The sequence below is a fragment of the Salmo salar genome, chromosome ssa20 (genome assembly GCF_905237065.1).
Source record: "Salmo salar chromosome ssa20, Ssal_v3.1, whole genome shotgun sequence".
In the NCBI taxonomy this organism is placed as follows: Eukaryota; Metazoa; Chordata; class Actinopteri; order Salmoniformes; family Salmonidae; genus Salmo; species Salmo salar.
The window spans coordinates 47,332,863-47,344,902 of record NC_059461.1 but is presented as its reverse complement, the minus strand read 5'-3'; the positions used below and the strand labels follow the sequence as shown (position 1 = coordinate 47,344,902).

The 12,040-nt window shown below is 44.9% G+C and overlaps 1 protein-coding gene across 1 annotated transcript in view; it reads right to left on the bottom strand.

Moving 5' to 3' along the window:
• cbl (Cbl proto-oncogene, E3 ubiquitin protein ligase) overlaps positions 1 to 12,040 on the bottom strand; it is a 55,302-nt gene that overhangs the window by 35,997 nt on the left and 7,265 nt on the right.

Genomic DNA, 12,040 nt, shown 5'->3' with positions numbered 1-12,040 from the left:
AAAGTATTCAGACCCCTTGACTTTTTCCACATTTTGTTACGTTACAGCCTTATTCTAAAATTGATTAAATTGTTTTCATAAATCTACACACAATACCCCATAATGACAAAGCAAAAACAGGTTTGAAGAAATGTTTGCAAATGTATTAAAAAACTGAAATATCACATTTACATAAGTATTCAGACCCTTTATTCAGTACTATATGTTGAAGTGCCTTCGGAAGCGATTACAGCCTCGAGTCTATTTGGGTATAGAAGGTGAACTTTCACCCCAGTCTGAGGTGCTGAGCGCTCTGGAGCAGGTTTTCATCAAGGATCTCTCCATACCTTGCTCATTCATCTTTCCCTCGATCCTGACTATGCTCCCAGTCCCTGCCGCTGAAAAACATCCCCACAGCATGACGATGCAACCACCATGCTTCACTGTAGGGATGGTATTGGCCAGGTGATGAGCAGTACCTGGCTTCCTCCAGGCTTGGCATTCAGGCCAAAGAGTTCAATCTTGGTTTCATTAGACCAGAGAATCTTGTTTCTCATGGTTTGAGAGTTTTTTAGGTGCCTTTTGGCAAACTCCAAGCGGGCTGTCATGTGCCTTTTACTGAAGAGTGGCTTCCATCTGGCCACTCTACCATAAAGGCCTGATTGGTGGAGCACCCCAGAGATAGTTGTCCTTCTGGAAAGTTCTCCCATGTCCACAGAAGACATCTGGAGTTCTGTGAGAATGACCATCGGATTCTTGGTCACTTCCCTGACCAAGACCCTTCTCCCCGATTGGGGTCTGAATACTTATTTAATTTTTAAAAAATTATACCTTATTTACATATGCAAACATTTCTAAAAAAAACTATTTTCGCTTTGTCATTGAGGTATTGTGTGTAGATTGATGAAAACAAAAAATGCATTTAATATATTTTTAGAATAAGTCTTCTACATAACAAAATGTCGAAAAAGTGAAGGTGTCTGAATACTTTCTGAATGCACTGTACAGCAGATGTTGATGCAAGGGACTGACAGTACTTGTTTTTTTTTTTTTTACAAGATTTTGTCAGAGGCTGGCATCTTGGCTGTGTGTGGGTTTGCACTTCCCATTGTCAATCCCCTCAAGCTACTAACACATCTGGTGAAAAATAATATAGCGAAGCATGGCATACAGCTGAGACACAACCATAAACACAATCAATGAACACAAACACGCATGCCATGGCATTCTGCGATGAATGAGTAACGTTATCAGAATGAAACAAGGAAGATGGGCCTAATTTCCACAAAATAATCAATCAACTACACTACCTACTTTTGTCAGCTACTTCTTTTTATATAGTATAAAAGCCAGATCAAAAAAAAGAGACAATCTGTGTCTACCTTAGACTTACTGGCCACAATCATGTTCAACTTGCAGACAGTCAAAATCAAATCAAATTTTATTGGTCACAAACATATTTAGCAGATGTTATTGTGGGTGTAGCGAACTGCTTGTGTTCCTAGCACCAACAGTGCAGTAGTATCTACAAATGATTCACAGCAAAACACACACATTTAAAAGTAAAATAATGATATTAAGAAATATATAAAATATTAGATTGAGCATTGTTGGAGTTGCATTAAAATACACTAGAACTAAAATACAGTAGAATAGGATAAAGTATATACAGTTGAAGTCAGAAGATTACATACACCTTAGCCAAATATACTGCTTAAAAAAATAAAGGGAACACTTAAACATAATGTAACTCCAAGTCAATCACACTTCTGTGAAATCAAACTGTCCACTTAGGAAGCAACACTGATTGACAAATTTCACATGCTGTTGTGCAAATGGAATAGACAACAGGTGGAAATTATAGGCAATAAGCAAGACACCCCCAATAAAGGAGTGGTTCTGCAGGTGGAGACCACAGACCACTTCTCAGTTCCTATGCTTCCTGGCTGATGTTTTGGTCACTTTTGAATGCTGGCGGTGCTTTCACTCTAGTGGTAGCATGAGACGGAGTCTACAACCCACACAAGTGGCTCAGGTAGTGCAGCTCATCCAGGATGGCACATCAATGCCAGCTGTGGCAAGAAGGTTTGCTGTGTCTGTCAGCGTAGTGTCCAGAGCATGGAGGCGCTACCAAGAGACAGGCCAGTACATCAGGAGACGTGGAGGAGGCTGTAGGAGGGCAACAACCCAGCAGCAGGACTGCTACCTCCGCCTTTGTGCAAGGAGGAGCAGGAGGAGCACTGCCAGAGCCCTGCAAAATGACCTCCAGCAGGCCACAAATGTGCATGTGTCTGCTCAAACGGTCAGAAACAGACTCCATGAGGGTGGTATGAGGGCCCGACGTCCACAGGTGGGGCTTGTGCTTACAGCCCAACACCGTGCAGGACGTTTGGCATTTGCCAGAGAACACCAAGATTGGCAAATTCGCCACTGGCGCCCTGTGCTCTTCACAGATGAAAGCAGGTTCACACTGAGAACGTGACAGAGTCTGGAGACGCCGTGGAGAACGTTCTGCTGCCTGCAACATCCTCCAGCATGACCGGTTTGGCGGTGGGTCAGTCATGGTGTGGGGTGGCATTTCTTTGGGGGGCCGCACAGCCCTCCATGTGCTCGCCAGAGGTAGCCTGACTGCCATTAGGTACCGAGATGAGATCCTCAGACCCCTTGTGAGACCATATGCTGGTGCGGTTGGCCCTGGGTTCCTCCTAATGCAAGACAATGCTAGACCTCATGTGGCTGGAGTGTGTCAGCAGTTCCTGCAAGAGGAAGGCATTGATGCTATGGACTGGCCCGCCCGTTCCTCAGACCTGAATCCAATTGAGCACATCTGGGACATCATGTCTCGCTCCATCCACCAACGCCACGTTGCACCACAGACTGTCCAGGAGTTGGTGGATGCTTTAGTCCAGGTCTGGGAGGAGATCCCTCAGGAGACTATCCGCCACCTCATCAGGAGCATGCCCAGGCGTTGTAGGGAGGTCATACAGGCACGTGGAGGCCACACACACACTACTGAGCCTCATTTTGACTTGTTTTAAGGACATTAAATCAAAGTTGGATCAGCCTGTCGTGTGGTTTTTCACTTTAATTTTGAGTGCGACTCCAAATCCAGACCTCCATGGGTTGATAAATTGGATTTCTATTGATTATCTTTGTCAGCACATTCAACTATGTAAAGAAAAAAGTATTTAATAAGATTATTTCTTTCATTCAGATCTAGGATGTGTTGTTTAAGTGTTCCCTTTATTTTTTTGAGCAGTGTACATTTAAACTCAATTTTTCACAATTCCTGACATTAAATCCTAGTAAAAATTCCCTGTCTTAAGTCAGTTAGGATCACCACTTTATTTTAAGAATGTGAAATGTCAGAATAAAAGCAGAGAGAATTATTTATTTCAGCTTTTATTTCTTTTATCACATTCCCAGTGGGTCAGACAACTACATACATTCAATTAGTATTTGGTAGCATTGCCTTTAAATTGTTTAACTTGGGTCAAACGTTTCGGGTAGCCTTCCACAAGCTTCCCACAATAAGTTGGGTGAATTTTGGCCCATTCCTCCTGACAAAGCTGTTGTAACTGAGTCAGGTTTGTAGGCCTCCTTCCTCGCACACGCTTTTTCAGTTCTTCCCACAAATGTTCTACATGATGAGGTCAGGGCTTTGTGATGGCCACTCCAATACCTTGACTTTGTTGTCCTTAAGCCATTTTGATACAACTTTGGAAGTATGCTTTGGGTCATTGTCCATTTGGAAGACCCATTTGCGACCAAGCGTTAACTTCCTGACTGATGTCTTGAGATGTTGCTTTAATATATCCACAATTTTCCTGCCTCATGATGCCATCTATTTTGTGAATTGCACCAGTCCCTCCTGCAGCAAAGCACCCCCACAACATGATGCTACCTGCAGCCACTAAGGTGCAGGGTTGCGTAACCTGGTGGAAGCTGGCTAGTGATGGTTGAAAACAGTTTTCTGCCCCTCCCAAAAGATAGAATTTGTAGTTAATTGGCCCTCTTTCTGGGACTCACCTAAAAACAGGAACACGCCTGGCCTGCTGAGGAGTGACGGACTCCATCCTAGCTGGAGGGGTGCTCTCATCTAATCTACGAACATAGACAGGGCTCTAACTCCCTTAGCTCCACAATGAAATAGGGTACAAAACAAAAACGACAATTTTGTCTTTTGAGCTTCTAGTCATGAAATCTATGCAGCCTACTTAATCACTTTTTATAGCTACTGTTTACAGGCCTCCTGGGCCACTTACAGCATTCCTCACTGAGTTGCCTGAATTCCTATCGGACCTTGTAGTCATAGCAGATAATATTCTAATTTTTGGTGACTTTAATATTCACATGGAAAAGTCCACAGACCCACTCCAAAAGGCTTTCGGAGCCATCATCGACTCAGTGGGTTTTGTCCAACATGTCTCCGGACCTACTCACCGCCACGGTCATACTCTGGATCTAGTTCTGTCCCATGGAATAAATGTTGTGGATCTTAATGTTTTTCTTCATAATCCTGGACAATCGGACCACCATTTTATTACGTTTGCAATCGCAACAAATAATCTGCTCAGACCCCAACCAAGGAGCATCAAGAGTCGTGCTATAAATTCTCAGACAACCCAAAGATTCCTTGATGCCCTTCCAGACTCCCTCTGCCTACCCAAGGACGTCAGAGGACAAAAATCAGTTAACCACCTAACTGAGGAACTCAATTTAACCTTGCGCAATACCCTAGATGCAGTCGCACCCCTGAAAACATTTGTCATAAGAAACTAGCTCCCTGGTATAGAGAAAATACCCGAGCTCTGAAGCAAGCTTCCAGAAAATTGGAACGGAAATGGCGCCACACCAAACTGGAAGACTTCCGACTAGCTTGGAAAGACAGTACCGTGCAGTATCGAAGAGCCCTCACTGCACCTCGATCATCCTATTTTTCCAAGTTAATTGAGGAAAATAAGAACAATACAAAATGTATTATTGATACTGTCGCAAAGCTAACTAAAAAGAAGCATTCCCCAAGAGGGCCATATATGGCTTTCACTTCAGCAGTAATAAATTCATGAACTTCTTTGAGGAAAAGATCATGATCATTAGAAAGCAAATTACGGACTCCTCTTTAAATCTGCGCATTCCTCCAAAGCTCAGTTGTCCTGAGTCTGCACAACTCTGCCAGGACCTGGGATCAAGGGAGACACTCAAGTGTTTTAGTACTATATCTCTTGACACAATGATGAAAATAATCATGGCCTCCAAACCTTCAAGCTGCATACTGGACCCTATTCCAACTAAACTACTGAAAGAGCTGCTTCCTGTGCTTGGCCCTCCTATGTTGAACATAATAAACGGCTCTTTATCCACCGGATGTGTACCAAACTCACTAAAAGTGGCAGTAATAAAGCCCCTCTTGAAAAAGCCAATCCTCTCAAAAAGTTTAGAAAAAGCTGTTGCGCAGCAACTCACTGCTTTCCTGAAGACAAACAAGGTATACGAAATGCTTCAGTCTGGTTTTAGACCCCATCATAGCACTGAGACTGCACTTGTAAAGGTGGTAAATGACCTTTTAATGGCGTCAGACCGAGGCTCTACATCTGTCCTCGTGCTCCTAGACCTTAGTGCTGCTTTTGATACCGTCGATCACCACATTCTTTTGGAGAGATTGGAAACTCAAATTGGTCTAGGTTCCGTTTTAGGACCACTATTGTTTTCACTATATATTTTACCTCTTGAGGATAACATTCGAAAACATAATGTTAACTTTTACTGCTATGCGGATGACACACAGCTGTAGATTTCAATGAAACATGGTGAAGCCCCAAAATTGCCCTCGCTGGAAGCCTGTGTTTCAGACATAAGGAAGGGGATGGCTGCAAACTTTCTACTTTTAAACTCGGACAAAACAGAGATGCTTGTTCTAGGTCCCAAGAAACAAAGAGATTTTCTGTTGAATCTGACAATTAATCTTGATGGTTGTACAGTCGTCTCAAATAAAACTGAATGACCTCGGCGTGACTCTGGACCCTGATCTCTCTTTTGACGAACATAACAAGACTGTTTCAAGGAAAGATTTATTCCATATGTTCTGTCCAAAAATGATGCAGAAAAATTCATCCATGCTTTTATTACTTCTAGGTTAGACTACTGCAACTCTCTACTTTCCGGCTATCCGGATAAAGCACTAAATAAACTTCAGTTAGTGCTAAATACGGCTGCTAGAATCCTGACTAGAACCAAACAATTTGATCATATTACTCCAGTGCTAGCCTCCCTACACTGGCTTCCTGTTAACCTGTCTGAGCTAGTGGGCAGTATTTTCACAGCCGGATAAAAAAACGTACCCGATTTAAACTGGTTACTACTCTTTCCCAGAAACGAGAATATGCATATTATTATTAGATTTGGATAGAAAACACTCTTTAGTTTCTAAAACTGTTTGAATGGTGTCTGAGTATAACAGAACTCATATGGCAGGCAAAAACCTGAGAAAATTCCAAGCAGGAAGTGGCCTGTCTGCGATTTTGTAGTTCTCCCTTTGCTTCTCTATCGAAACTACAGTGCCCGTGGGTTTATGTAGCACTTTTTAAGGCTTCCATTGGTTCTCTAAAGCGTCCAGAAAGCGGATTGACGCGTCTCCTGTCTCCGGGCAGAGTACAGGAGCACAGTTTGTCAGCCTGGTGGCTAAGAGATTGGAGATGCGCTTCACGAGACCTCGCCATTTTTTCTCTTCCTTTTTGAATGAATACAGCATTGTCCGGTTGGAATATTATCGCTATTTTACGAGACAAATACCATAAATTGATTTTAAACAGCGTTTGACATGATTCTAAGTACGGTAAAGGAACATTTAGAATTTTTTTGTCTCGAAATGCGCTCGCGCGTTACCCTTTGGATAGTGACCTGAACGCACGAACAAAACGGGGGTATTTGCACATAACTATGGATTATTTGGAACAAAAACAACATTTGTTGTGGAAGTAGCAGTCCTGGGAGTGCATTCTGATGAAGAACAGCAAAGGTAATCCAATTTTTCTAATAGTAATTCTGAGTTTAGGTTGCCCCGAACTTGGCAGGTGTCAAATTAGCTAGCCATGATGGCTGAGCTACCTACTCAGAATATTGCAAAATGTGCTTTCGCCAAAAAGCTATTTTAAAATCTGACATAGCGATTGCATAAAGGAGTTCTGTATCTATAATTCTTAAAATAATTATGTATTTTGTCAACATTTATCATGAGTAATTTAGTAAATTCACCGGAAGTTTTCGGTGGGTATGCTAGTTCTGAACATCACATGCTAATGTAAAAAGCTGGTTTTTTGATATAAATATGAACTTGATTGAACAAAACATGCATGTATTGTATAACATAATGTCCTAGGAGTGTCATCTGATGAAGATCAAAGGTTAGTGCTGCATTTAGCTGTGTTTTGGGTTTTTGTGACATATATGCTTGCTTGAAAAATGGCTGTGTGGTTATTTGTGTCTATGTACTCTCCTAACATAATCTAATGTTTTGCTTTCGCTGTAAAGCCTTTTTGAAATCGGACAATGTGGTTAGATTAACGAGAGTCTTATCTTTCAAATGGTGTAAAATAGTCATATGTTTGAATTATTGAAATTATTGCATTTTTGAGGTATTGTATTTCGCGCCACGCGATTCCACTGGCTGTTGAATAGAGTGGGACGCTAACGTCCTACCTAGCCCATAGAAGTTAAGGCAAGGGCTGATTTCAAGGTTTTACTGCTAACCTACAAAGCATTACATGGGTTTTCTCCTACCCATCTTTCCGATTTGGTCCTGCCGTACATACCTACACGTACGCTACGGTCACAAGACGCAGGCCTCCTTATTGTCCCTAGAATTTCTAAGCAAACAGCTGGAGGCAGGGCTTTCTCCTATAGAGCTCAATTATTATGGAATGGTCTGCCTACCCATGTGAGAGACGCAGACTCGGTCTCAACCTTTAAGTCTTTACTGAAGACTCATCTCTTCAGTAGGTCCTATGATTGAGTGTAGTCTGGCCCAGGGGTGTGAAGGTGAACGGAAAGGCACTGGAGCAACGAACCGCCCTTGATGTCTCTGCCTGGCCGGTTCCCCTCTCTCCACTGGGATTCTCTGCCTCTAACCCTATTACAGGGGCTGAGTCACTGGCTTACTGGTGCTCTTCCATGACGTCCCTAGGAGGGGTGCGTCACTTGAGTGGGTTGAGTCACTGACGTCGTCTTCCTGTCTGGGTTGGCGCCCCCCCTTGGGTTGTGCCGTGGCGGAGATCTTTGTGGGCTATACTCGGCCTTGTCTCAGAATGGTAAGTTGGTGGCTGAAGATATCCCTCTAGTGGTGTGGGGGCTGTGCTTTGGCAAAGTGGGTGGGGTTATATCCTGCCTGTTTGGCCCTGTCCGGGGGTATCATCGGATGGGGCCACAGTGTCTCCTGACCCCTCCTGTCTCAGCCTCCAGTATTTATGCTGCAGTAGTTTATGTGTCGGGGGGCTGTTATATCTGGAGTATTTCTCGTGTCTTATCCGGTGTCCTGTGTGAATTTAAGTATGCTCGCTCTAATTCTCTCTCTCTCGCTCTCTATCTCTGAGGACCATGCCTCAGGACTACCTGGCCTGATGACTCCTTGCTGTACCCAGTCCACTTGGCCGTGCTGCTGCTCCAGTTTCAACTGTTCTGCCTGCGGCTATGGAACCCTGACCTGTTCACCGGACGTGCTACCTGTCCCAGACCTGCTGTTTTCAACTCTCTAGAGACAGCAGGAGCGGTAGAGATATTCCCAATGATCGGCTATGAAAAGCCAACTGACATTTACTCCTGAGGTGCTGACCTGTTGCACCCTCGACAACTACTGTGATTATTATTTGACCATGCTGGTCATTTATGAACATTTGAACATCTTGGCCATGTTCTGTTATAATCTCCACCTGGCACAGCTAGAAGAGGACTGGCCACCCCTCATAGCCTGGTTACGCTCTAGGTTTCTTCCTAGGTTTTGGCCTTTCTAGGGAGTTTTTCCTAGCCACCGTGCTTCTACACCTGCATTGCTTGCTGTTTGGGGTTTTAGGCTGGGTTTCTGTACAGCACTGAGATATCAGCTGATCTAAGAAGGGCTATATAAATACATTTGATTTGATGGCTGTTTAACAGTCTGATGGCCTTAAGATTGAAAAACAGCTTCTGTCTCCCGGTCCCAGCTTTGATGCACCTGTACTGACCTCGCCTTCTGGATGATAGCGCAGTGAACAGGCCGTGGCTCGAGTGGTTGATGTCCTTAACGATCTTTTTTGGCCTTCCTATGACATCGGGTGCTGTAGGTGTCCTGGAGGGCAGGTAGTTTGCTGACGTGGAGTGAGAGGTTATTTTGCTGGCACCACTCTCAGGGCCCTCACCTCCTCCCTGTAGGCTGTCTCGTCATTGTTGGTAATCAGGCCTAGCACTGGTTCAGACCCAGGGCCCAGAACTTAAATGATGAGCTTGCAGGGTACTATGGTGTTGAATGCTGAGCTATAGTCAATGAACAGCATTCTTACATAGGTATTCCTCTTGTCCAGATGGTTTAGGGCAGTGTGCAGTGCGATGGCGATTGCATCGTCTGTGGCTCTATTGGGGCGGTAAGCAAATTGAAGTGGGTCTAGGGTGACAGGTAAAGTGGAGGTGATATGATCCTTGACTAGTCTCTCAAAGCACTTCATGATGACAGAAGTGAGTGCTAAGGGATGACAGTCATTTAATTCAGTTACCGTCGCTTTCTTGGGTACAGGAACAACGGTGGACATTTTGGAGGAAGTGGGGAAAGTAGACTGGGATAAAGAATACGTCCATAAAACACTCCAGCCAGCTGGTCTGCGCATGCTCTGAGGATGGAGCTAGGGGTGCCGGCAGCCCTACGAGGGTTAACAGGCTTAAAAATGTCTTACTCATGTCGGCCACGGAGGAGCCCACAGTCCATGGTAGCGGGCCGTGTCGGTGGCACTGTGTTATCCTCAAAGCGGCAAAGAAGGTGTTTAGCTTGTCCAGAAGCAAGACCTAAGTGTCCGGGATGTGGCTGGTTTTCCCTTTGTAGTCCGTGATTGTCTGTAGACCCTGCCACATCCGTCTCATGAGTGACATGCTAACCACACCGCTCATGTAGCCTGCGCAAGTGTTGTAAAATAAAATGTACACACTCCACCGGTCAAAAGTTTTATAACACCTACTCCTTCAAGAGTTTCTATATTTTTACAATTTTCTACATAGAATAATAGTTAAGACATCAAAACTATGAAATAACACATGGAATCATGTAGTAACCAAAAAAGTGTTAAACAAATCAAAATATATTTTCTATTTGAGATTGTTCAAATAGCCACACTTAGCCACACACATCTCAATGCTGTGCGTTACAGGGAAGACATCCTCCTCCCTGATGTGGTACCCTTCCTGCAGGCTCATCCTGACATGACCCTCCAGCATGACAATGCCACCAGCCATACTGCTCGTTCTGTGCGTGATCTCCTGCAAGACAGGAATGTCAGTGTTCTGCCATGGCCAGCGAAGAGCCCGGTTCGCAATCCCATTGAGCAAGTCTGGGACCTGTTGGATCCGAGGGTGAGGACTAGGGCCATTCCCCCCCAGAAATGTCCGGAAACTTGCAGGTGCCTTGGTGGAAGAGTGGGGTAACTTCTCACAACAAGAACTGGCAAATCTGGTGCAGTCCATGAGGATGAGATGCACTGCAGTACTTAATGCAGCTGGTGGCCACACCAGATACTGACTGTTACTTTTGATTTTGACCACCACTTTGTTCAGGGACACATTATTCCATTTCTGTTAGTCACATGTCTGTGGAACTTGTTCAGTTTATGTCTCAGTTATTGAATCTTGTTATGTTCATACAAATATTTACACGTTATGTTTGCTGAAAATAAACGCAGTTGACAGTGAGATGACTTTTCTTTTTTTGTTTATGAAGAAATACAGGAGCAAACGGTCATGTAATACGACCCAACCAAGCAGCACTGCTTCTTGACACAATGCCCTCTTAACCTGGAAGCCAGCCACACCAATGTGTCGGAGGAAACACCATACACCTGGCTACCGTGTCAGCGTGCACGGCCCAAAACAGGATTTGCTGGAGTGCAATGGGACAAAGACATCCCTGCTGGCCAAACCCTCCTCTAACCCGGACGACGCTGGGCCAATTGTGCACCGCCCCATGGGTCTCCCAGTCGCGGTGCGACAGAGCCTGGACTCGAACCAGGATCTCTAGTGGCACAGCTTGCACTGTGATTCAGTGCCCTAGACCACCGCACCACTCAGGAGGCCCCAGATCAGATTTTTTTAAGCTGACCAGAGCAACACATATCAAACAGTCAACTTATACAATAATGGAACTGTATTGATACATGGCAATGATTCAAGTCTCCAGGCTTTTGAGAATGTGTTTGCTACCCTAAAAGTAGAAGCGGAACTCATCTCAGAAACTTGTCCACCAGCTTGGTACAACAGAGGCAGAACCTGAGACCAGCACAACCAGAATGGGCTCCACCACATAGCCTGATGACACTACATCAGCTTCCCATTCTGCTCCAGCCCAGGTCAGCCAACCAGCCTCCCAGTCTGCTCCAGCACAGTCTGCTCCAGCCCAGGTCAGAATACCAGCCACCCAGTCTGCTCCAGCCCAGGTCAGAATACCAGCCTCCCAGTCTGCTCCAGCACAGGTCAGAATACCAGCCGCCCAGTCTGCTCCAGCTCAGGTCAGAATACCAGCCTCCCAGTGTGCTGCTCCAGCTCAGGTCAGAATACCAGCCTCCCAGTGTGCTGCTCCAGCTCAGGTCAGAATACCAGCCTCCCAGTGTGCTGCTCCAGCTCAGGTCAGAATACCAGCCTCCCAGCCTGCTCCAGCCTCCCAGTCTGCTCCACCCAGACAATCACCCACAACTGCAATCCTTATCGATTCAAATGGGAAGTTCTTAGTCCAGGAAAGATTATTCCCTAGACACCAGGAGTATAGGTTTTGGTGTCCTACAACTGAGAGTGCAATGCAGCTACTCAGTCAGACCAGGATTGACACCCCTGACAA